Source organism: Stegostoma tigrinum, chromosome 4 (assembly GCF_030684315.1).
Source record: "Stegostoma tigrinum isolate sSteTig4 chromosome 4, sSteTig4.hap1, whole genome shotgun sequence".
Taxonomy (NCBI): domain Eukaryota; kingdom Metazoa; phylum Chordata; class Chondrichthyes; order Orectolobiformes; family Stegostomatidae; genus Stegostoma; species Stegostoma tigrinum.
Window position 1 is genome coordinate 769,526 of NC_081357.1, and position 27,884 is coordinate 797,409.

General features: G+C 54.4%; 1 protein-coding gene across 1 annotated transcript in view; it reads left to right on the forward strand.

Annotated features, from left to right (window-relative positions):
* Nucleotides 1-27,884, forward strand: part of LOC125450631 (tau-tubulin kinase 1-like) — a 121,986-nt gene that overhangs the window by 73,525 nt on the left and 20,577 nt on the right.

The following is a 27,884-nucleotide window of genomic DNA, read 5'->3' on the forward strand; positions in this document are numbered from 1 at the left end:
ACCTGTCCAGATGTCTCTTAAACACAATAAACTTTACTCACCCCCACCACTTCCTCCGACAGTCCATCCCACACACAGGCTGCCCTCTGTGTGAAAACGGTGCCCTCTTGACCTTTTCAAATCCTTCCCCTCTCACCTTACAATGTGCCCCTAGTTTTGAACTCCCCCACCCTGGGGAGAACACCGCTGTTCACCTTATCTATACCCCCCATGATGCTACAAACCTCCATACGGTCACCCCTCCACCTTCTATGCTGCAGTGAAAAAAGTCACAGCCAACCCAGCCTCTCCTCATAACTCAAGCTCTCCGTTCCCAGCAACATCCTGGGAAATCTTTGCTGAAACCTCTCCTGTTTAATAATACCCGTCCTCTGGCTAAAACTGCACACACTATAGCAGAACAGACCTCACCAATATCCTGTACAGCATGATGCTCCAACTCCGATACTCTATCCTGTGCATTATTTTTTATGATCAAGGTCTTTTTGTAATCTTAGATCAGCTTCATCTCTGTCCACTACCCCACCAACCTAAATGTCATCCCCAAGCTTACTAATCATGCCTTCTATATTCTCATCCAGATCATTTCTACACATTGCAAACAGAAGAAACCCCAGAACTGATCCCTGCGGAACACCACTGGTCACAGGCCTCCAGTCCCAAAAGCAAATCTCCACCATTGCTCTGTCTCCTGCTGTTAAGCGGATTATGCATCCAATTGGGAAGCTCACCCTGAATCCCATGTGACCCAACTTTACGAATTAGTTTCCCATGTGGAACCTCGTCAAAGGTTCAGTAAAATCCCAATGAGCATCGGCTGCTCTGACATCATCAACCTTTTTGATAACTTCCTCAAAATACTCAATCCAGTTTGTGAGAGACTGTTTTCCTCGCATGAAGCCATGCCGACTGTCCCCAGTCAATCGTATCTTTTACAATCACCTCCAACAATTTACCCATAACCAAAGTCAAGGCACACACAGGTCTGTATTTCCCAGGCTTCTCATAAAAGCCTTTCTGAAACAAAGTCACCACGTTAGCCACACTGCAATCCACTGGCACCTCAGGCAAGCTGATCAAGTTGGACGCTGGATCAGGACGACAGTGTCATTCCCAGCGACCATCCCAGATCTGTCCCTGTATAACACTGGGGTACAGTACCAGTGGGGACGGGTCTGTCGCTGTATAACACTGGGGTACAGTACGGGTGGGGGAGGGGTCTTCGCTGTATAACACTGGGGTAGAGTACCGGTGGGGGACGGGTCTGTCGCTGTATAACACTGGGGTACAGTACCAGTGGGGGACGGGTCTGTCGCTGTATAACACTGGGGTACAGTACGGGTGGGGACAGGTCTGTCGCTGTATAACACTGGGGTACAGTACGGGTGGGGACAGGTCTGTCGCTGTATAACACTGGGGTACAGTACCGGTGGGGACGGGTCTGTCGCTGTATAACACTGGGGTACAGTACCGGTGGGGACGGGTCTGTCGCTGTATAACACTGGGGTACAGTACCGGTGGGGACAGGTCTGTCACTGTATAACACTGGGGTACAGTACTGGTGGGGACAGGTCTGTCACTGTATAACACTGGGGTACAGTACCGGTGGGGGCAGGTCTGTCACTGTATAACACTGGGGTACAGTACCAGTGGGGACAGGTCTGTCGCTGTATAACACTGGGGTACAGTACTGGTGGGGACAGGTCTGTCACTGTATAACACTGGGGTACAGTACCGGTGGGGGACAGATCTGTTGCTGTATAACACTGGGGTACAGTACCGGTGGGGACAGGTCTGTCACTGTATAACACTGGGGTACAGTACTGGTGGGGACAGGTCTGTCACTGTATAACACTGGGGTACAGTACCGGTGGGGGCAGGTCTGTCACTGTATAACACTGGGGTACAGTACCGGTGGGGGACAGATCTGTCGCTGTATAACACTGGGGTACAGTACCGGTGGGGACAGGTCTGTCACTGTATAACACTGGGGTACAGTACCGGTGGGGGAGGGGTCTTCGCTGTATAACACTGGGGTAGAGTACCGGTGGGGGACGGGTCTGTCGCTGTATAACACTGGGGTACAGTACCAGTGGGGGACGGGTCTGTCGCTGTATAACACTGGGGTACAGTATCAGTGGGGGCAGGTCTGTCGCTGTATAACACTGGGGTACAGTACCGGTGGGGGAGGGGTCTGTCGCTGTATAACACAGGGGTGCAGTACCGGTGGGGACGGGTCTGTCACTATACACTGGGGTACAGTACCGGTGGGGGACAGGTCTGTGGCTGTATAACACTGGGGTACAGACCCGGTGGGGACAAGTCTGTCCCTGTATAACATAGAACATAGAACAGTACAGCACCGAACAGGCCCTTCAGCCCACGATGTTGTGCCGACCATTGATCCTCATGTATGCACCCTCAAATTTCTGTGACCATATGCATGTTCAGCAGTCTCTTAAACGTCCCCAATGATCTTGCTTCCACAGCTGCTGCTGGCAACGCATTCCATGCTCTCACAACTCTCTGTGTAAAGAACCTGCCTCTGACATCTCCTCTATACTTTCCTCCAACCAGCTTAAAACTATGACCCCTCGTATTAGCCTTTTCTGCCCTGGGAAATAGTCTCTGGCTATCAACTCTATCTATGCCTCTCATTATCTTGTATACCTCAATTAGGTCCCCTCTCCTCCTCCTTTTCTCCAATGAAAAGAGACCGAGCTCAGTCAACCTCTCTTCATAAGATAAGCCCTCCAGCCCAGGCAGCATCCTGGTAAACTTCCTCTGAACCCTCTCCAAAGCATCCACATCTTTCCTATAATAGGGCGACCAGAACTGGACGCAGTATTCCAAGTGTGGTCTAACCAAAGTTTTACAGAGCTGCAACCAGATCTCACGACTCTTAAACTCAATCCCCCTGTTAATGAAAGCCAAAACGCCATATGCTTTCTTAACAACCCTGTCCACTTGGGTGGCCATTTTAAGGGATCTATGTATCTGCACACCAAGATCCCTCTGTTCCTCCACACTGCCAAGAATCCTATCCTTAATCCTGTACTCAGCTTTCAAATTCGACCTTCCAAAATGCATCACCTCACATTTATCCAGGTTGAACTCCATCTGCCACCTGTCAGCCCATCTCTGCATCCTGTCAATGTCCCGCTGCAGCCTACAACAGCCCTCTATACTGTCAACGACACCTCCAACCTTCGTGTCGTCTGCAAACTTGCTGACCCATCCTTCAATCCCCTCATCCAAGTCATTAATAAAAATTACAAACAGTAGAGGCCCAAGGACAGAGCCCTGTGGAACACCACTCACCACTGACTTCCAGGTAGAATATTTTCCTTCTACTACCACTCGCTGCCTTCTGTTGGCCAGCCAATTCTGTATCCAGACAGCTAAGTTCTCCTGTATCCCATTCCTCCTGACCTTCTGTATGAGCCTACCATGGGCAACCTTATCAAATGCCTTGCTGAAGTCCATATACACCATATCCACAGCTCGACCCTCATCAACTTTTCTAGTCACATCTTCAAAAAACTCGATAAGGTTTGTGAGGCATGACCTGCCCCTCACAAAGCCGTGTTGACTGCATTTGATCAAGCCATGCTCTTCCAGATGGTCATAAATCCTATCCCTCAGAATCCTTTCTAACACCTTGCAGACGACAGACGTGAGACTTACTGGTCTGTAATTGCCGGGGATTTCCCTATTTTCTTTCTTGAAGAGAGGAATTACATTTGCCTCTCTCCAGTCCTCAGGTACGACTCCAGTGGAGAGCGAGGATGCAAAGATCTTCGCAAGTGGCAAAGCAATTGCATTTCTCGCTTCCCAAAGCAGCCGAGGACAAATCTGGTCCGGGCCTGGCGACTTGTCAATCTTAATGTTTGACAAGATTTTCAGCACATCAGCTTCCTCTATCTCTATCCATTCCAGCATGCACACCTGCTCTTCAAAGGTTTCATTCACTACAAAGTTCATTTCTTTCGTAAAGACAGAAGCAAAAGACTCATTTAGGGCTTCCCCTACCTCCTCAGACTCCACACACAAGTTCCCTATGCTATCCCTGATCAGCCCTACTCTTTCTTTAACCATTCTCTTATTTCTCACATAAGTGTAAAATGCCTTTGTGTTCTCCATAATCCGTTCTGCCAAGCCTTTCTCGTGCCCCCTCCTGGCTCTCCTCAGACCATTTTTGAGCTCTTTCCTCGCCTGCCTGTAATCCTCTAGAGCTGAGCTTGACCCTAGCTTCCTCCACCTTATGTAAGCCACCTTCTTCCTTTTCACTAGAAGCTCCACCGCTCTCGTCATCCAAGGTTCCTTAATCTTACCCCTTCTTGCCTGTCTCAGAGGGACATATTTATTCAACACTCGCAACAACTGTTCCTTAAACAGTCTCCACATGTCTATAGTGCCCTTACCATGGAACAACTGCTCCCAGTCCATGCTTCCTAACTCATGTCTAATCGCATCATAGTTTCCTCTTCCCCAATTAAATATCCTCCCATTTTGCCTAATCCTCTCCTTCTCCATAGCTATGTAGAATGTGAGGCAGTTATGGTCACTATCACCAAAATGCTCTCCCACCACAAGGTCTGATACCTGCCCCGGCTTGTTTCCAAGCACCAAGTCTAGAATGGCCTCTCCCCTCATCGGCCTGTCAACGTACTGAGTTAGGAAACCCTCCTGAACACACCTTACAAATACAGCTCCATTCAAATCTTCTGATCGAAGGAGGTTCCGATCAATATTAGGAAAGTTAAAGTCACCCATTACAACAACTCTACTACGTCCACACTTTTCCAAAATCTGCCGACCTATGCTTTCTTCAATCTCCCTGCTGCTATTGGGGGGCCTGTAGTAAACCCCTGACGAGGTGACTACTCCCTGGCTGTTCCTAACACTGGGGTACAGTACTGATGGGGACAGGTCTGTCGCTGTATAACACCGGGGTACAGTGCCGGTGGGGACAGGTCTGTCACTGTATAAAACTGGGGTACAGTACTGGTGGGGGACGGGTCTGTCCCTGTATAACATTGGGGTACAGTACCGGTGGGGACAGGTCTGTCACTGTATAACACTGAGGTACAGTACCGGTGGGGACAGCTCTGTCAGTGTGTAACACTGAGGTACAGTACCGGTGGGGACAGGTCTGTCTCGATATAACACTGGGGTACAGTACCGGTGGGGGAGGGGTCTGTCACTGTATAACACTGGGGTACAGTACCGGTGGGGGAGGGGTCTGTCACTGTATAACACTGGGGTACAGTACCGGTGGGGACGGGTCTGTCTCGGTATAACACTGGGGTACAGTACCGGTGGGGACAGGTCTGTCTCGATATAACACTGGGGGACAGTACCGGTGGGGGAGGGGTCTGTCACTGTATAACACTGGGGTACAGTACCGGTGGGGGAGGGGTCTGTCACTGTATAACACTGGGGTACAGTACCGGTGGGGACAGGTCTGTCGCTGTATAACACTGGGGTACAGTACCAGTAGGGGACAGGTCTGTCCCTGTATAACACTGGAGTACAGTACCAGTAGGGGACAGGTCTGTCACTGTATAATTACTGAGGTACGGTGCCGGTGGGGGAGGGATCTGTCGCTGTATAACACTGGGGTACAGTACCGGTGGGGACGGGTCTGTCACTGTATAACACTGGGGTACAGTACCGGTGGGGACGGGTCTGTCACTGTATAACACTGGGGTACAGTACCGGTGGGGGACAGGTCTGTCGCTGTATAACACTGGGGTACAGTACCGGTGGGGTCAGTCCTGAACCTGTATGACACTGCGGTACTCTCCCGGTGGGGGCGAGATCTGTCCCTGTATAAAACTGGTGTCCATTACCGGTGGGGACGGGTCTGTCACTGTACAACACTGGGGTACAGTACCGGTGTGAACAGGTCTGTCGCTGTATAACACTGGGGCACAGTACCGGTGGCGACAGGTCTGTCGCTGTATAACACTGGGGTACAGTACCGGTGGGGACAGGTCTGTCACTGTATAACACTGGGGTACAGTACCGGTGGGGATAGGTCTGTCCCTGTATAACACTGGGGAACTGTACCGATGGGGGCGGGATCTGTCCCTGTATAAAACGGGTGTACTTTACCGGTGGGGACGGGTCTGGCACTGTACAACACTGGGTTACAGTACCGGTGGGGGAGGGGCCTGTCACTGTATAACACTGGGGTACAGTACCGGTGGGGGACAGGTCTGTCGCTGTATAACACTGGGGTACAGTACCGGTGGGGGAGGGATCTGTCCCTGTATAACACTGGGGTACAGTACCGGTGGGGACGGGTCTGTCACTGTATAATTATTGGGGTACAGTACCGGTCGGGGAGGGGTCTGTCCCCGTATAACACTGGGGTACAGTAACGGTGGGGACAGTTCTGTCCCTAGATAACATTAGGGTACAGTACCGGTGGAGACAGGTCTGTCACTGCATAACACTGGGGTACAGTACCGGTGGGGGAGGGATCTGTCCCTGTACAACACTGGGATACAGTACCAGTGGGGACGGGTCTGTCACTGTATAATACTGGGGTACAGTACCGGTGGGGGACAGGTCTGTCACTGTATAACACTGGGGTACAGTACCAGTAGCGGAGGGGTCTGTCCCTGTATAACACTGGGGTACAGTACCGGTGGGGACAGGTCTGTCCCTGTATAACACTGGGGTACAGTACCGGTGGGGGACAGGTCTGTCGCTGTATAACACTGGGGTACAGTACCGGTGGGGACAGGTCTGTCACTGTATAACACTGGGGTACAGTACCAGTGGGGACAGGTCTGTCCCTGTATAACACTGGGGTACAGTACCGGTGGGGATAGGTCTGTCGCTGTATAATACTGGGGTACAGTACCGGTGGAGGAGGGGACTGTCACTGTATAATACTGGGGTACAGTACCGGTGGGGGAGAGGCATGTCACTGTATAACACTGGGGTACAGTACCGGTGGGGAGGGATCTGTCCCTGTATAACACTGGGGTACAGTACCAGTGGGGACAGGTCTGTCCCTGTATAACACTGGGGTACAGTACCGGTGGGGGGATGGGTCTGTCTCTGTATAACACTGGGGTACAATACCAGTGGGGGACAGGGTCTGTAAGTGTGTGACACTACGGTACAGTACCGGTGGGGACAGGTCTTCACTGTATAACACTGGGGTACGGTACCGGTGGGCGAGGGGTCTGTCACTGTATAACACTGGGGTACAGTACCGGTGGGGACAGGTCTGTCACTGTATAATTACTGGGGTACAGTACCAGTGGGGGAGGGGTCTGTCCCCGTATAACACTGGGGTACAGTACCGGTGGGTACAGATCTGTTACTGTCTAACACTGGGGTACAGTACCGGTGGGGGAGGCATCTGTCCCTGTATAACACTGGGGTACAGTACCGGTGGGGACAGGTCTGTCACTGTATAACACTGGGGTACAGTACCGGTGGGGGAGGGATCTGTCCCTGTATAACACTGGGGTACAGTACCAGTAGGGGAGGGGTCTGTCGCTGTATAAAACTGGGGTACAGTACCGGTGGGGACGGGTCTGTCACTGCATAGCTTTGGTGTACAGTACCGGTGGGGACGGGTCTGTCACTGCATAGCTTTGGTGTACAGTACCGGTGGGGACAGTTCTGTCACTGTATAACATTGGGGTACGGTACCAGTAGGGGAGGGGTCTGTCCCTGTATAACACTGGGGTACAGTACTGGTGGGGGACAGGTCTGTCACTGTATAACACTGGGGTACAGTGCCGGTGGGGGAGGGATCTGTCCCTGTATAACACTGGGGTACAGTACCGGTGGGGACAGGTCTGGCACTGTATAACACTGGGGTACAGTACCAGTGGGAATGGGTCTGTCTCTGTATAACACTGGGGTACAGTACCGGTGGGGACGGGTCTGTCCCTGTATAACACTGGGGTACAGTACCGGTGTGAACAGGTCTGTCGCTGTATAACACTGGGGCACAGTACCGGTGGGGACAGGTCTGTCACTGTATAACACTGGGGTACAGTACCGGTGGGGATAGGTCTGTCCCTGTATAACACTGGGGAACTGTACCGATGGGGGCGGGATCTGTCCCTGTATAAAACGGGTGTACTTTACCGGTGGGGACGGGTCTGGCACTGTACAACACTGGGTTACAGTACCAGTGGGAATGGGTCTGTCTCTGTATAACACTGGGGTACAGTACCGGTGGGGGAGGGGCCTGTCACTGTATAACACTGGGGTACAGTACCGGTGGGGGACAGGTCTGTCGCTGTATAACACTGGGGTACAGTACCGGTGGGGGAGGGATCTGTCCCTGTATAACACTGGGGTACAGTACCGGTGGGGACGGGTCTGTCACTGTATAATTATTGGGGTACAGTACCGGTCGGGGAGGGGTCTGTCCCCGTATAACACTGGGGTACAGTAACGGTGGGGACAGTTCTGTCCCTAGATAACATTAGGGTACAGTACCGGTGGAGACAGGTCTGTCACTGCATAACACTGGGGTACAGTACCGGTGGGGGAGGGATCTGTCCCTGTACAACACTGGGATACAGTACCAGTGGGGACGGGTCTGTCACTGTATAATACTGGGGTACAGTACCGGTGGGGGACAGGTCTGTCACTGTATAACACTGGGGTACAGTACCGGTGGGGGAGGGATCTGTCCCTGTGTAACACTGGGGTACAGTACCAGTAGCGGAGGGGTCTGTCCCTGTATAACACTGGGGTACAGTACCGGTGGGGACAGGTCTGTCCCTGTATAACACTGGGGTACAGTACCGGTGGGGGACAGGTCTGTCGCTGTATAACACTGGGGTACAGTACCGGTGGGGACAGGTCTGTCACTGTATAACACTGGGGTACAGTACCAGTGGGGACAGGTCTGTCCCTGTATAACACTGGGGTACAGTACCGGTGGGGATAGGTCTGTCGCTGTATAACACTGGGGTACAGTACCGGTGGAGGAGGGGACTGTCACTGTATAACACTGGGGTACAGTACCGGTGGAGGAGGGGACTGTCACTGTATAACACTGGGGTACAGTACCGGTGGAGGAGGGGACTGTCACTGTATAACACTGGGGTACAGTACCGGTGGGGGAGAGGCATGTCACTGTATAACACTGGGGTACAGTACCGGTGGGGACAGGTCTGTCCCTGTATAACACTGGGGTACAGTACCGGTGGGGGGATGGGTCTGTCTCTGTATAACACTGGGGTACAATACCAGTGGGGGACAGGGTCTGTAAGTGTGTGACACTACGGTATAGTACCGGTGGGGACAGGTCTTCACTGTATAACACTGGGGTACGGTACCGGTGGGCGAGGGGTCTGTCACTGTATAACACTGGGGTACAGTACCGGTGGGGACAGGTCTGTCACTGTATAATTACTGGGGTACAGTACCAGTGGGGGAGGGGTCTGTCCCCGTATAACACTGGGGTACAGTACCGGTGGGTACAGATCTGTTACTGTCTAACACTGGGGTACAGTACCGGTGGGGGAGGCATCTGTCCCTGTATAACACTGGGGTACAGTACCGGTGGGGACAGGTCTGTCACTGTATAACACTGGGGTACAGTACCGGTGGGGGAGGGATCTGTCCCTGTATAACACTGGGGTACAGTACCAGTAGGGGAGGGGTCTGTCGCTGTATAAAACTGGGGTACAGTACCGGTGGGGATAGGTTTGTTGCTGTTTAACACTAGGGCACAGTACCGGTGGGGACGGGTCTGTCACTGCATAGCTTTGGTGTACAGTACCGGTGGGGACAGTTCTGTCACTGTATAACATTGGGGTACGGTACCAGTAGGGGAGGGGTCTGTCCCTGTATAACACTGGGGTACAGTACTGGTGGGGGACAGGTCTGTCACTGTATAACACTGGGGTACAGTGCCGGTGGGGGAGGGATCTGTCCCTGTATAACACTGGGGTACAGTACCAGTGGGGACAGGTCTGGCACTGTATAACACTGGGGTACAGTACCAGTGGGAATGGGTCTGTCTCTGTATAACACTGGGGTACAGTACCGGTGGGGACGGGTCTGTCCCTGTATAACACTGGGGTACAGTACCGGTGTGAACAGGTCTGTCGCTGTATAACACTGGGGCACAGTACCGGTGGGGACAGGTCTGTCACTGTATAACACTGGGGTACAGTACCGGTGTGAACAGGTCTGTCGCTGTATAACACTGGGGCACAGTACCGGTGGGGACAGGTCTGTCACTGTATAACACTGGGGTACAGTACCGGTGGGGACGGGTCTGTCCCTGTATAACACTGGGGTACAGTACCGGTGTGAACAGGTCTGTCACTGTATAACACTGGGGCACAGTACCGGTGGGGACGGGTCTGTCCCTGTATAACACTGGGGTACAGTACCGGTGTGAACAGGTCTGTCGCTGTATAACACTGGGGCACAGTACCGGTGGGGACAGGTCTGTCACTGTATAACACTGGGGTACAGTACCGGTGGGGGACAGGTCTGTCTCTGTGCAACACTGGGGTACAGTACCGGTGGCGACAGGGTCTGTCCCTGTATAACACTGGGGTGCAGTACCAGTGGGGGAGGGATCTGTCCCTGTATAACACTGGGGTACAGTACCGGTGGGGACAGGTCTGTCACTATATAACACTGGGGTACAGTACCGGTGGGGACGGGTCTGTCGCTGTATAACACTGGGGTACAGTACCGGTGGGGGACAGGTCTGTCGCTGTATAACACTGGGGTACAGTACCGGTGGGGGACAGGTCTGTCGCTGTATAACACTGGGGTACAGTACCGGTGGGGGACAGGTCTGTCGCTGTACAACACTGGGGTACAGTACCGGTGGGGACGGGTCTGTCGCTGTATAACACTGGGGTACAGTACCGGTGGGGGACAGGTCTGTCGCTGTATAATACTGGGGTACAGTACCGGTGGGGACAGGTCTTCACTGTATAACACTGGGGTACGGTACTGCTGGGGGACGGGTCTGGCACTGTATAACACTGGGGTACAGTACCGGTGGGGACAGGTCTGTCACTATATAACACTGGGGTACAGTACCGGTGGGGACGGGTCTGTCGCTGTATTACACTGGGGTACAGTACCGGTGTGAACAGGTCTGTCGCTGTATAACACTGGGGTACAGTACCGGTGGCGACAGGGTCTGTCCCTGTATAACACTGGGGTACAGTACCAGTGGGGACGGGTCTGTCCCTGTATAACACTGGGGTACAGTACCAGTGGGGGAGGGATCTGTCCCTGTATAACACTGGGGTACAGTACCGGTGGGGACAGGTCAGTCACTATATAACACTGGGGTACAGTACCGGTGGGGACAGGTCTGTCCCTGTATAACACTGGGGTACAGTACCAGTGCGGACAGGTCTGTCACTATATAACACTGGGGTACAGTACCGGTGGGGGACAGGTCTGTTGCTGTATAACACTGGGGTACAGTACCGGTGGGGACAGGTCTGTCCCTGTATAACACTGGGGTACAGTACCAGTGGGGATAGGTCTGTCGCTGTATAATACTGGGGTACAGTACCGGTGGGGACAGGTCTTCACTGTATAACACTGGGGTACGGTACTGGTGGGGGAGGGGTCTGTCCCTGTATAACAGTGGGGTACAGTACCGGTGGGGACAGGTCTGTCCCTATATAACACTGGGGTACAGTACTGGTAGGGGAGGGGTCTGTCCCTGTATAACACTGGGGTACAGTACCAGTGAGGACAGGTCTGTCACTGTATAACACGGGGGTACAGTACCGGTGGGGGGGACGGGTCTGTCCCTGTATGACACTGGGGTACTGTCCCGGGGGGGGGCGGGATCTGTCCCTGTATAAAACTGGGGTACAGTACCAGTGGGAATGGGTCTGTCTCTGTATAACACTGGGGTACAGTACCAGTGGGGACAGGTCTGTCACTGTATAACACTGGGGTACAGTACCAGTGGGGTCAGTCCTGTCGCTGTATAACACTGGGGTACAGTACAGGTGGGGACAAGTCTGTCGCTGTATAACACTGGGGTACAGTGCCAGTGGGGACAGGTCTGTCACTGTATAACACTGGGGTACAGTACCAGTGGGGACAGTCCTGTCGCTGTATAACACTGGGGTACAGTACAGGTGGAGACAGGTCTGTCGCTGTATAACACTGGGGTACAGTACCAGTGGGGACAGGTCTGTCACTGTATAACACTAGGGTACAGGACAGGTGGGGACAGGTGTGTCGCTGTATAACACTGGGGTACAGTACCGGTGGGGACAGGTCTGTCCCTGTATAACACTGGGGTACAGTACCGATGGGGACAGGTCTGTCACTGTATAACATTGGGGTATAGTACCGGTGGAGACAGATCTGTCTCTATATAACACTGGGGTACGGTACCAGTGGGGACAGATCTGTCGCTGTATAACACTGGGGTACAGTACCGGTGGGGACGGGTCTGTCACTGTATAACACTGGGGTACAGTACCGGTGGGGACAGGTCTCTCACTGTATAACACTGGGGTACAGTACCAGTGGGGGACAGGGTCTGTCACTGTATAACACTGGGGTACAGTACCGGTGGGGACAGGTCTGTCACTGTATAATACTGGGGTACAGTACGAGTAGGGGAGGGGTCTGTCTCTATATAACACTGGGGTACAGTACCAGTGGGGACTGATCTGTCACTGTATAACACTGTAGTACAGTACCGGTGGGGACAGGTTTGTTGCTGTATAACACTGGGGTACAGTACCGGTGGGGACGGGTCTGTCACTGTATAACATTAGGGTACAGTACCAGTAGGGGAGGGGTCTGTCCCTGTATAACACTTAGGTACAGTACCGTTGGGGACAGGTCTGTCACTGTATAATTACTGAGGTACAGTGCCGCTGGGGGAGGGGCCTGTCCCTGTATAACACTGGGGTGCAGTACCGGTGGGGACAGATCTATCGCTGTATAACACTGGGGTACAGTGCCGGTGGGGACAGGGTCTGTCCCTGTATAACACTGGGGTACAGTACCGGTGGGGGAAAGGTCTGTCACTGTATAACACTGGGGCACAGTACCGGTGGGAACAGGTCTGTCACTGTATGACAGTGAGGTACAGTACCAGTGGGGACAGGTCTGTCACTGTGTAATTACTGTGGTACAGTACTGGTGGGGGAGGGGTCTGTCCCTGTATAACACTGGGTACAGTACCAGTGGGGACAGGTCTGTCGCTGTATAACACTGTGGTACAGTACCGGTGGGGATGGGTCTGTCCCTGTATAACACTAGGGTACAGTACAGGTGGGGACAGGTCTGTCGCTGTATAACACTGGGGTACAGTACCGGTGGGGACGGGTCTGTCCCTGTATAACACTGTGGTACAGTACCGGTGGGGACGGGTCTGTCACTGTATAACACTGGGGTACTGTCCCGATGGGGGGGGGATGTGTCCCTGTATAAAACGGGTGTACTTTACCGGTGGGGATGGGTCTGGCACTGTGCAACACTGGGGTACAGTACCAGTGGGAATGGATCTGTCTCTGTATAACACTGGGGTACAGTACCGGTGGGGATGGGTCTGTCCCTGTATAACACTGGGGTACAGTACTGGTGGGGGAGGGGCCTGTCACTGTATAACACTGGGGTACAGTACTGGTGGGGGAGGGGCCTGTCACTGTATAACACTGGGGTACAGTACTGGTGGGGGAGGGGCCTGTCACTGTATAACACTGGGGTACAGTACTGGTGGGGACAGGTCTGTCACTGTATAACACTGGGGTACAGTACTGGTGGGGGAGGGGCCTGTCACTGTATAACACTGGGGTACTGTCCCGATGGGGGCGGGATGTGTCCCTGTATAAAACGGGTGTACTTTACCGGTGGGGATGGGTCTGGCACTGTGCAACACTGGGGTACAGTACCAGTGGGAATGGATCTGTCTCTGTATAACACTGGGGTACAGTACCGGTGGGGACAGGTCTGTCACTGTATAACACTGGGGTACAGTACCGGTGTGAACAGGTCTGTCCCTGTATAACACTGGGGTACAGTACCGGTGGGGACGGGTCTGTCGCTGTATAACACTGGGGTACAGTACCGGTGGCGACAGGGTCTGTCCCTGTATAACACTGGGGTACAGTACCAGTGGGTACGGGTCTGTCCCTGTATAACACTGGGGTTCAGTACCGGTGGGGACGGGTCTGTCCCTGTATAACACTGGGGTACAGTACCGGTGGGGACAGATCTGTTACTGTCTAACACTGGGGTACAGTACTGGTGGGGGAGGGATCTGTCACTGTATAACACTGGGGTACAGCACCGGTGGGGACAGGTCTGTCGCTGTATAATACTGGGTACAGTACCGGTGGGGGAGGGGTCTGTCACTGCATAACACTGGGGTACAGTACAGGTGGGGACAGGTCTGTCACTGTATAATTACTGAGGTACAGTGCTGCTGGGGGAGGGATCTGTCCCTGTATAACACTGGGGTACAGTACCGGTGGGGACAGGTCTGTCACTGTATAACACTGGGGTACAGTACTGGTGGGGGACAGGTCTGTCACTGTATAACACTGGGTTACAGCACTGGTGGGGACGGGTCTGTCACTGTATAACACTGGGGCACAGTACAGGTGGGGACAGGTCTGTCACTATAATTACTGAGGTACAGTGCTGCTGGGGGAGGGATCTGTCCCTGTATAACACTGGGGTACAGTACCGGTGGGGGATGGGTCTGTCACTGTATAACACTGGGGTACAGTACTGGTGGGGACAGGTCTGTCGCTGTATAACACTGGGGTACAGTACCGGTGGGGACAGGTCTGTCACTGTATAACACTGGGGTACAGTACTGGTGGGGGACAGGTCTGTCACTGTATAACACTGGGGTACAGTACCGGCGGGGGAGGAGTCTGTCACTGTATAATTACTGAGGTACAGTGCTGCTGGGGGAGGGATCTGTCCCTGTATAACACTGGGGTACAGTACCGGTGGGGACAGGTCTCTCACTGTATAACACTGGGGTGCATTAGCGGTGGCGACAGGTCTGTTGCTGTGTAACACTGGGGTACAGTACCGGTGGGGACGGGTCTGTCGCTATATAACACTGGGGTACTGTACCCGTGGGGGACGGGTCTGTCACTGTATAACACTGGAGTACAGTACCCGTGGGGGACGGGTCTGTCTCTGTATAACACTGGGGTACAGTACAGGTGGGGGACAGGTCTGTCGCTGTATAACACTGGGGTACAGTACCGGTGGGGGAGGGGTCTGTCACTGTATAACACTGGGGTACAGTACAGGTGGGGACAGGTCTGTTGCTGTATAACACTGGGGTACAGTACCGGTGGGGGACAGGTCTGTCACTGTATAACACTGGGGTTCAGTACCGGTGGGGGGAGGGGTCTGTCACTGTATAACACTGGGGTACAGTACTGGTGGGGACAGATCTGTCACTGTATAACACTGGGGTACAGTACCGGTGGGGGAGGGGCCTGTCACTGTATAACACTGGGGTACAGTACCGGTGGGGACAGGTCTGTCACTGTATAACACTGGGGTACAGTACCGGTGGGGGACAGGTCTGTCACTGTATAACACTGGGGTTCAGTACCGGTGGGGGGAGGGGTCTGTCCCTGTATAACACTGGGGTACAGTACCGGTGGGGGAGGGACCTGTCCCTGTATCACACTGGGGTACAGTACCGGTGGGGACGTGTCTGTCACTGCATAACACTGGGGTACAGTACCGGTGGGAATGGGTCTGTCACTGTATAACACTGGGGTACAGTACCAGTGGGAATGGGTCTGTCACTGTATAACACTGGGGTACAGTACCGGTGGGGGACGGGTCTGTCCCTGTATAACTCTGGGGTACAGTACCGGTGGGGACAGGTCTGTCACTGTATAACACTGGGGTACAGTACCAGTAGGGGAGGGGTCTGTCTCTATATAACACTGGGGTACAGTACCAGTGGGGACGGATCTGTCGCTGTATAACACTGGGGTACAGTACCGGTGGGGACAGGTCTGTCTCTATATAACACTGGGGTACAGTACCGGTGGGGACAGGTCTGTCACTGTATAACACTGGGGTACAGTACCGGTGGGGACAGGTCTGTTGCTGTGTAACACTAGGGTACAGTACCGGTGGGGACGGGTCTGTCCCTGTATAACACTGGGGTTCAGTACCGGTTGGGTGGACCGGGTCTGTTACTGTAGAACACTGGGGTACAGTACCGGTGGGGATGGGTCTGTCCCTGTATAACACTGGGGTACAGTACTGGTGGGGGAGGGGCCTGTCACTGTATAACACTGGGGTACTGTCCCGATGGGGGCGGGATGTGTCCCTGTATAAAACGGGTGTACTTTACCGGTGGGGATGGGTCTGGCACTGTGCAACACTGGGGTACAGTACCAGTGGGAATGGATCTGTCTCTGTATAACACTGGGGTACAGTACCGGTGGGGACAGGTCTGTCACTGTATAACACTGGGGTACAGTACCGGTGTGAACAGGTCTGTCCCTGTATAACACTGGGGTACAGTACCGGTGGGGACGGGTCTGTCACTGTATAACCCTGGGGTACAGTACCGGTGGCGACAGGGTCTGTCCCTGTATAACACTGGGGTACAGTACCAGTGGGTACGGGTCTGTCCCTGTATAACACTGGGGTACAGTACCGGTGGGGACGGGTCTGCCCCTGTATAACACTGGGGTACAGTACCGGTGGGGACAGATCTGTTACTGTCTAACACTGGGGTACAGTACTGGTGGGGGAGGGATCTGTCACTGTATAACACTGGGGTACAGTACCGGTGGGGACAGGTCTGTCGCTGTATAATACTGGGTACAGTACCGGTGGGGGAGGGGTCTGTCACTGCATAACACTGGGGTACAGTACAGGTGGGGACAGGTCTGTCACTGTATAATTACTGAGGTACAGTGCTGCTGGGGGAGGGATCTGTCCCTGTATAACACTGGGGTACAGTACCGGTGGGGACAGGTCTGTCACTGTATAACACTGGGGTACAGTACTGGTGGGGGACAGGTCTGTCACTGTATAACACTGGGTTACAGCACTGGTGGGGACGGGTCTGTCACTGTATAACACTGGGGCACAGTACAGGTGGGGACAGGTCTGTCACTGTATAATTACTGAGGTACAGTGCTGCTGGGGGAGGGATCTGTCCCTGTATAACACTGGGGTACAGTACCGGTGGGGGATGGGTCTGTCACTGTATAACACTGGGGTACAGTACCGGTGGGGACGGATCTGTCACTGTATAACACTGGGGTACAGTACCGGTGGGGGAGGGGCCTGTCACTGTATAACACTGGGGTACAGTACCGGTGGGGACAGGTCTGTCACTGTATAACACTGGGGTTCAGTACCGGTGGGGGGAGGGGTCTGTCCCTGTATAACACTGGGGTACAGTACCGGTGGGGGAGGGACCTGTCCCTGTATCACACTGGGGTACAGTACCGGTGGGGGACAGGTCTGTCGCTGTATAACACTGGGGTACAGTACCGGTGGGGGAGGGGTCTGTCACTGTATAACACTGGGGTACAGTACAGGTGGGGACAGGTCTGTTGCTGTATAACACTGGGGTACAGTACCGGTGGGGGACAGGTCTGTCACTGTATAACACTGGGGTTCAGTACCGGTGGGGGGAGGGGTCTGTCACTGTATAACACTGGGGTACAGTACTGGTGGGGGCAGGTCTGTCACTGTATAACACTGGGGTACAGTACCGGTGGGGGAGGGGCCTGTCACTGTATAACACTGGGGTACAGTACCGGTGGGGACGGATCTGTCACTGTATAACACTGGGGTACAGTACCGGTGGGGGAGGGGCCTGTCACTGTATAACACTGGGGTACAGTACCGGTGGGGACAGGTCTGTCACTGTATAACACTGGGGTTCAGTACCGGTGGGGGGAGGGGTCTGTCCCTGTATAACACTGGGGTACAGTACCGGTGGGGGAGGGACCTGTCCCTGTATCACACTGGGGTACAGTACCGGTGGGGACGTGTCTGTCTCTATATAACACTGGGGTACAGTACCGGTGGGGACAGGTCTGTCACTGTATAACACTGGGGTACAGTACCAGTAGGGGAGGGGTCTGTCTCTATATAACACTGGGGTACAGTACCAGTGGGGACGGATCTGTCGCTGTATAAGACTGGGGTACAGTACCGGTGGGGACAGGTCTGTTGCTGTGTAACACTAGGGTACAGTACCGGTGGGGACGGGTCTGTCCCTGTATAACACTGGGGTTCAGTACCGGTTGGGTGGACCGGGTCTGTTACTGTCTAACACTGGGGTACAGTACCGGTGGGGGAGCGATCTGTCCCTATATAACACTGGGGTACAGTACCGGTGGGGACAGGTCTGTCATTGTATAATTACTGGGGTACAGTACCGGTGGGGGACGGGTCTGTCCCCGTATAACACTGGGGTACAGTACCGGTGGGGACAGATCTGTTACTGTCTAACACTGGGGTACAGTACTGGTGGCGGAGGGGTCTGTCCCTGTATAACACTGGGGTACAGTAACGGTGGGGACAGTTCTGTCACTGTATAACACTGGGGTACAGTACCGGTGGGGGGGGGGGTCTGTCACTGTATAACACTGGGGTACAGTACCGGTGGGGCGGGTCTGTCACGGTATAATTACTGGGGTACAGTACCGGTGGGGGAGGGGTCTGTCCCCGTATAACACTGGGGTGCAGTACCAGTGGGGACAGGTCTGTTGCTGTGTAACACTAGGATACAGTACCGGTGGGGGAGGGATCTGTCCCTGTATAACACTGGGGTACAGTACCAGTGGGGACAGGTCTGTCACTGTATAATACTGGGGTACAGTACCAGTAGGGGAAGGGTCTGTCCCTGTATAACACTGGGGTACAGTACCGGTGGGGACGGATCTGATGCTGTTTAAGACTGGGGTACAGTACCGGTGGGGACAGGTCTGTCGCTGTATAACACTGGGGTACAGTACCAGTGGGGACAGGTCTGTCACTGTATAACACTGGGGTACAGTACCGGTGGGGACAGGTCTGTCGCTGTATAACACTGGGGTACAGTACCGGTGGGGACAGGTCTGTCCCTGTATAACACTGTGGTACTGTACCAGTGGGGGAGGGATCTGTCCCTGTGTGACACTGGGGTACAGTATCGGTGGGGGAGGGATCTGTCCCTGTATAACACTGGGGTACAGTACTGGTGGGGGAGGGATCTGTCCCTGTGTGACACTGGGGTACAGTATCGGTGGGGGAGGGATCTGTCCCTGTATAACACTGGGGTACATTACTGGTGGGGGAGGGATCTGTCCCTGTATAACACTGGGGTACAGTAGCGGTGGGGACGGGTCTCTCCCTGTATAACACTTGGGTTCAGTACCGGTGGGGGAGGGACCTGTCACTGTATAACACTGGGGTACAGTACCATTGGGGGACAGGTCTGTCGCTGTATAACACTGGGGTACAGTACCGGTGGGGGACAGGTCTGTCGCTGTATAACACTGGGGTACAGTACCGGTGGGGGACAGGTCTGTCGCTGTATAACACTGGGGTACAGTACCGGTGGGGGACAGGTCTGTCGCTGTATAACACTGGGGTACAGTACTGGTGGGGGAGGGATCTGTCCCTGTGTGACACTGGGGTACAGTATCGGTGGGGGAGGGATCTGTCCCTGTATAACACTGGGGTACATTACTGGTGGGGGAGGGATCTGTCCCTGTATAACACTGGGGTACAGTAGCGGTGGGGACGGGTCTCTCCCTGTATAACACTTGGGTTCAGTACCGGTGGGGGAGGGACCTGTCACTGTATAACACTGGGGTACAGTACCGGTGGGGTCAGTCCTGTCCCTCTATGACAGTGGGGTACTCTCCCGGTGGGGGCGGGATCTGTCACTGTATAAAACTGGTGTACATTACCGGTGGGGACGGGTCTGTCACTGTACAAAACTGGGGTACAGTACCGGTGGGGGGCAGGTCTGTCACTGCATAACACTGGTGTACAGTACTGATGGGGACAGGTCTGTCACTGTATAACACTGGGGTACAGTACCGGTGGGGGACAGGTCTGTCCCTGTATAACACTGCGGTACAGTACCGGTGGGGGACGGGTCTGTCGCTGTATAACACTGGGGTACAGTATTGGTGGGGGACAGGCCTGTCCCTGTATAACACTGGGGTACAGTACCGGTGGGGGACAGGTCTGTCGCTGTATAACACTGGGGTACAGTACCGGTGGGGGACAGGTCTGTCGCTGTATAACACTGGGGTACAGTACCGGTGGGGGACAGGTCTGTCACTGCATAACACTGGTGTACAGTACTGATGGGGACAGGTCTGTCACTGTATAACACTGGGGTACAGTACCGGTGGGGGACAGGTCTGTCCCTGTATAACACTGCGGTACAGTACCGGTGGGGGACGGGTCTGTCGCTGTATAACACTGGGGTACAGTATTGGTGGGGGACAGGCCTGTCCCTGTATAACACTGGGGTACAGTACCGGTGGGGGACAGGTCTGTCGCTGTATAACACTGGGGTACAGTACCGTTGGGGGACAGGTCTGTCGCTGTATAACACTGGGGTACAGTACCGGTGGGGGACAGGTCTGTCGCTGTATAACACTGGGGTACAGTACCGGTGGGGGACAGGTCTGTCGCTGTATAACACTGGGGTACAGTATCGGTGGGGACAGGTCTGTCGCTGTATAACACTGGGGTACAGTATCGGTGGGGACAGGTCTGTCACTGTATAACACTGGGGTACAGTACCGGTGGGGGAGGGGTCTGTCGCTGTTTAACACTGGGGTACAGTATTGGTGGGGGACAGGCCTGTCCCTGTATAACAATGGGGTACAGTACCGGTGGGGACAGGTCTGTCACTGTATAACACTGGGGTACAGTACCGGTGGGGGAGGGATCTGTCACCGTATAACACGGGGGTACAGTACAGGTGGGGACAGGTCTGTTGCTGTATAACACTGGGGTACAGTACCGGTGGGGACAGGTCTTCACTGTATAATAATGGGGTACCGTACCATACCGTTGGGGACTGGTCTTCATTGTATAATACTGGTGTACAGTACTGGTGGGGGAGAGACCTGTCCATGTATCACACTGGGGTACAGTACCGGTGGGGACAGGTCTGTCACTGTATAACACTGGGGTACAGTACCGGTGGGGACGTGTCTGTCGCTGTATAAGACTGGGGTACAGTACCGGTGGGGACAGGTCTGTTGCTGTGTAACACTAGGGTACAGTACCGGTGGGGACGGGTCTGTCCCTGTATAACACTGCGGTTCAGTACCGGTGGGGGGACCGGGTCTGCTACTGTCTAACACTGGGGTACAGTACCGGTGGGGGAGGGATCTGTCCCTGTATAACACTGGGGTGCAGTACCGGTGGGGACAGGTCTGTCATTGTATAATTACTGGGGTACAGTACCGGTGGGGGACGGGTCTGTCCCCGTATAACACTGGGGTGCAGTACCAGTGGGGACAGGTCTGTTGCTGTGTAACACTAGGGTACAGTACCGGTGGGGGAGGGGTCTGTCACTGTATAACACTGGGGTACAGTACCGGTGGGGACAGGTCTGTCCCTGTATAACACTGGGGTACAGTACTGGTTGGGACAGGTCTGTCACTGTATAATTACTGTGGTACAGTACTGGTGGGGGAGGGGTCTGTCCCTGTATAACACTGGGGTACAGTACCGGTGGGGGAGTGATCTGTCCCTGTATAACACTGGGGTACAGTACTGGTGGGGGAGGGATCTGTCCCTGTGTAACACTGGGGTACAGTATCGGTGGGGGAGGGATCTGTCCCTGTATAACACTGGGGTACAGTACTGGTGGGGGAGGGATCTGTCCGTGTATAACACTGGGGTACAGTACAGGTGGGGATAGGTCTGTCGCTGTATAACACTGGGGTACAGTACCGGTGGGGACAGGTCTGTCATTGTATAATACTGGGGTACAGTACCAGTAGGGGAAGGGTCTGTCCCTGTATAACACTGGGGTACAGTACCGGTGGGGACGGATCTGACGCTGTTTAAGACTGGGGTACAGTACCGGTGGGGACAGGTCTGTTGCTGTGTAACACTAGGGTACAGTACCGGTGGGGGAGGGGTCTGTCACTGTATAACACTGGGGTACAGTACCGGTGGGGACAGGTCTGTCCCTGTATAACACTGGGGTACAGTACTGGTTGGGACAGGTCTGTCGATGTATAACACTGGGGTACAGTACCGGTGGGGGACAGGTCTGTCACTGTATAACACTGGGGTACAGTACCGTTGGGGGACAGGTCTGTCGCTGTATAACACTGGGATACAGTACCGGTGGGGACAGTTCTATCACTGTATAACACTGGGGTACAGTACCAGTAGTGGAGGGGGGCTGTCCCTGTATAACACGGGGGTACTGTATCGGTGGGGGAGGGACCTGTCCCTGTATAACACTTGGGTTCAGTACCGGTGGGGGAGGGACCTGTCACTGTATAACACTTGAGTTCAGTATCGGTGGGGGAGGGACCTGTCCCTGTATAACACTTGAGTTCAGTACCGATGGGGGAGGGACCTGTCACTGTATAACACTGGGGTACAGTACCGGTGGGGTCAGTCCTGTCCCTGTATGACAGTGGGGTACTCTCCCGGTGGGGGCGGGATCTGTCACTGTATAAAACTGGTGTACATTACCGGTGGGGACGGGTCTGTCACTGTACAAAACTGGGGTACAGTACCGGTGGGGGGCAGGTCTGTCGCTGTATAACACTGCGGTACAGTACCGGTGGGGGACGGGTCTGTCGCTGTATAACACTGGGGTACAGTATTGGTGTGGGACAGGCCTGTCCTTGTATAGCACTGGGGTACAGTACCGGTGGGGGCCAGGTCTGTCGCTGTATAACACTGGGGTACAGTACCGTTGGGGGACAGGTCTGTCGCTGTATAACACTGGGGTACAGTACCGGTGGGGGACAGGTCTGTCGCTGTATAACACTGGGGTACAGTACCGGTGGGGGCAGGTCTGTCGCTGTATAACACTGGGGTACAGTACCGGTGGGGACGGGTCTGTCCCTGTATAACACTGGGGTACAGTACCGGTGGGGGACGGGTCTGTCACTGTATAACACTGGGGTACAGTATTGGTGGGGGACAGGTCTGTCCCTGTATAACACTGGGGTACAGTACCAGTGGGGACAGGTCTGTCCCTGTATAACACTGGGGTACAGTACCAGTGGGGACAGGTCTGTCGCTGTATAACACTGGCGTACAGTACCAGTGGTGACAGGTCTGTCGCTGTTTAATACTGGGGTACAGTACCGGTGGGGACTGGTCTGTCACTGTATAACACTGGGGTACAGTACTGGTGGGGACAGGTCTGTCTCTGTATAACACTGGGGTAAAGTACCGGTGGGGATGGGTCTGTCCCTGTATAACACTGGGGTACAGTACCGGTGGGGACAGGTCTGTCACTGTATAACACTGGGGTACACTACTGGTGGGGACAGGTCTGTCCCTGTATAACACTGGGGTACAGTACCGGTGGGGATGGGTCTGTCCCTGTATAACACTGGGGTACAGTACCGCTGGGGACAGATCTGTCACTGTAGAACACTGGGGTACAGTACCGGTGGGGATGGGTCTGTCACTGTATAACACTGGGGTACAGTACTGGTGGGGACAGGTCTGTCCCTGTATAACACTGGGGTACAGTAACGGGGGGGGGGGGGATGGGTCTGTTGCTGTATATCACTGGGGTACAGTACCGGTGGGGGATGGGTCTGTCGCTGTATAACACTGGGGTACAGTATTGGTGGGGGACAGGTCTGCCCCTGTATAACACTGGGGTACAGTACCGGTGGGGGACGGGTCTGTCCCTGTATAACACTGGGGTACAGTATTGGTGGGGGACGATGGGTCTGTCCCTGTATAACACTGGGGTACAGTACCGGTGGGGACGGATCTGACGCTGTTTAAGACTAGGGTACAGTACCGGTGGGGACAGGTCTGTTGCTGTGTAACACTAGGGTACAGTACCGGTGGGGGAGGGGTCTGTCACTGTATAACACTGGGGTACAGTACCAGTGGGGACAGGTCTGTCGCTGTATAACACTGGGGTACAGTACCGGTGGGGACAGGTCTGTCGCTGTATAACACTGGGGTACAGTACCGGTGGGGACAGGTCTGTCCCTGTATAACACTGGGGTACAGTACTGGTTGGGACAGGTCTGTCGATGTATAACACTGGGGTACAGTACCGGTGGGGGACAGGTCTGTCACTGTATAACACTGGGGTACAGTACCGGTGGGGGACAGGTCTGTCGCTGTATAACACTGGGGTACAGTACCGGTGGGGGACAGGTCTGTCCCTGTATAACACTGGGGTACAGTATTGGTGGGGGACAGGTCTGTCCCTGTATAACACTGGGGTACAGTACTGGTGGGGGACAGGTCTGTCCCTGTATAACACTGGGGTACAGTACCAGTGGGGACAGGTCTGTCCCTGTATAACACTGGGGTACAGTACCAGTGGGGACAGGTCTGTCGCTGTATAACACTGTGGTACAGTACCAGTGGTGACAGGTCTGTTGCTGTTTAATACTGGGGTACAGTACCGGTGGGGACTGGTCTGTCACTGTATAACACTGGGGTACAGTACTGGTGGGGACAGGTCTGTCCCTGTATAACACTGGGGTACAGTACCGGTGGGGATGGGTCTGTCCCTGTATAACACTGGGGTACAGTACCGGTGGGGACAGGTCTGTCACTGTATAACACTGGGGTACAGTACCGGTGGGGGACAGATCTGTCGCTGTATAACACTGGGGTACAGTACCGGTGGGGACGGGTCTGTCACTGTATAACACTGGGGTACAGTACTGGTGGGGACAGGTCTGTCCCTGTATAACACTGGGGTACAGTACCAGTGGGGATGGGTCTGTCCCTGTATAACACTGGGGTACAGTACCGGTGGGGACAGGTCTGTCACTGTATAACACTGGGGTACAGTACCGGTGGGGGACAGATCTGTCGCTGTATAACACTGGGGTACAGTACCGGTGGGGACGGGTCTGTCACTGTATAACACTGCGGTACAGTACTGGTGGGGACAGGTCTGTCCCTGTATAACACTGGGGTACAGTACCGGTGGGGGAGGGACCTGTCACTGTATAACACTGGGGTACAGTACCGGTGGGGACAGGTCTGTCCCTGTATAACACTGGGGTACAGTACTGGTTGGGACAGGTCTGTCGATGTATAACACTGGGGTACAGTACCGGTGTGGGACAGGTCTGTCACTGTATAACACTGGGGTACAGTACCGGTGGGGGACAGGTCTGTCGCTGTATAACACTGGGGTACAGTACCGGTGGGGACGGGTCTGTCGCTGTATAACACTGGGGTACAGTACCGGTGGGGACGGGTCTGTCCCTGTATAACACTGCGGTACAGTACCGGTGGGGGACAGGTCTGTCACTGTATAACACTGGGGTACAGTACCAGTGGGGGCAGGTCTGTCGCTCTATAACACTGGGGTACAGTACCGGTGGGGGACAGATCTGTCGCTGTATAACACTGGGGTACAGTACCAGTGGGGAGGGGTCTGTCCCTGTATAACACTGGGGTACAGTACCGGTGGGGGACGGGACTGTCCCTGTATAACAGTGGGATACGGTACCGGTGGGGATAGGTCTGTCGCTGTATAATACTGGGTACAGTACCGGTGGGGACAGTCTTCACTGTATAACACTGGGGTACGGTACTGGTGGGGACGGGTCTATCCCTGTATAACACTGGGGTACAGTACCGGGGGGGCGGGGGGGGGGGATGGGTCTGTTGCTGTATAACACTGGGGTACAGTACCGGTGGGGGACAGGTCTGTCGCTGTATAACACTGGGGTACAGTACCGGTGGGGACAGGTCTGTCACTGTATAATTACTGTGGTACAGTACTGGTGGGGGAGGGGTCTGTCCCTGTATAACACTGGGGTACAGTACCGGTGGGGGAGTGATCTGTCCCTGTATAACACTGGGGTACAGTACTGGTGGGGGAGGGATCTGTCCCTGTGTAACACTGGGGTACAGTATCGGTGGGGGAGGGATCTGTCCCTGTATAACACTGGGGTACAGTACTGGTGGGGGAGGGATCTGTCCGTGTATAACACTGGGGTACAGTACAGGTGGGGATAGGTCTGTCGCTGTATAACACTGGGGTACAGTACCGGTGGGGACAGGTCTGTCATTGTATAATACTGGGGTACAGTACCAGTAGGGGAAGGGTCTGTCCCTGTATAACACTGGGGTACAGTACCGGTGGGGACGGATCTGACGCTGTTTAAGACTGGGGTACAGTACCGGTGGGGACAGGTCTGTTGCTGTGTAACACTAGGGTACAGTACCGGTGGGGGAGGGGTCTGTCACTGTATAACACTGGGGTACAGTACCGGTGGGGACAGGTCTGTCCCTGTATAACACTGGGGTACAGTACTGGTTGGGACAGGTCTGTCGATGTATAACACTGGGGTACAGTACCGGTGGGGGACAGGTCTGTCACTGTATAACACTGGGGTACAGTACCGTTGGGGGACAGGTCTGTCGCTGTATAACACTGGGATACAGTACCGGTGGGGACAGTTCTATCACTGTATAACACTGGGGTACAGTACCAGTAGGGGAGGGGGGCTGTCCCTGTATAACACGGGGGTACTGTATCGGTGGGGGAGGGACCTGTCACTGTATAACACTGGGGTACAGTACCGGTGGGGTCAGTCCTGTCCCTGTATGACAGTGGGGTACTCTCCCGGTGGGGGCGGGATCTGTCACTGTATAAAACTGGTGTACATTACCGGTGGGGACGGGTCTGTCACTGTACAAAACTCCGGTACAGTACCGGTGGGGGGCAGGTCTGTCGCTGTATAACACTGCGGTACAGTACCGGTGGGGGACGGGTCTGTCGCTGTATAACACTGGGGTACAGTATTGGTGTGGGACAGGCCTGTCCCTGTATAGCACTGGGGTACAGTACCGGTGGGGGACAGGTCTGTCGCTGTATAACACTGGGGTACAGTACCGTTGGGGGACAGGTCTGTCGCTGTATAACACTGGGGTACAGTACCGGTGGGGGACAGGTCTGTCGCTGTATAACACTGGGGTACAGTACCGGTGGGGGCAGGTCTGTCGCTGTATAACACTGGGGTACAGTACCGGTGGGGACGGGTCTGTCCCTGTATAACACTGGGGTACAGTACCGGTGGGGGACGGGTCTGTCACTGTATAACACTGGGGTACAGTATTGGTGGGGGACAGGTCTGTCCCTGTATAACACTGGGGTACAGTACCAGTGGGGACAGGTCTGTCCCTGTATAACACTGGGGTACAGTACCAGTGGGGACAGGTCTGTCGCTGTATAACACTGGCGTACAGTACCAGTGGTGACAGGTCTGTCGCTGTTTAATACTGGGGTACAGTACCGGTGGGGACTGGTCTGTCACTGTATAACACTGGGGTACAGTACGGGTGGGGACAGGTCTGTCCCTGTATAACACTGGGGTAAAGTACCGGTGGGGATGGGTCTGTCCCTGTATAACACTGGGGTACAGTACCGGTGGGGACAGGTCTGTCACTGTATAACACTGGGGTACTCTCCCGGTGGGGGCGGGATCTGTCACTGTATAAAACTGGTGTACATTACCGGTGGGGACGGGTCTGTCACTGTACAAAACTGGGATACAGTACCGGTGGGGGGCAGGTCTGTCACTGCATAACACTGGTGTACAGTATTGGTGGGGGACAGGTCTGTCCCTGTATAACACTGGGGTACAGTACCGGTGGGGACGGGTCTGTCCCTGTATAACACTGGGGTACAGTACTGGTGGGGACAGGTC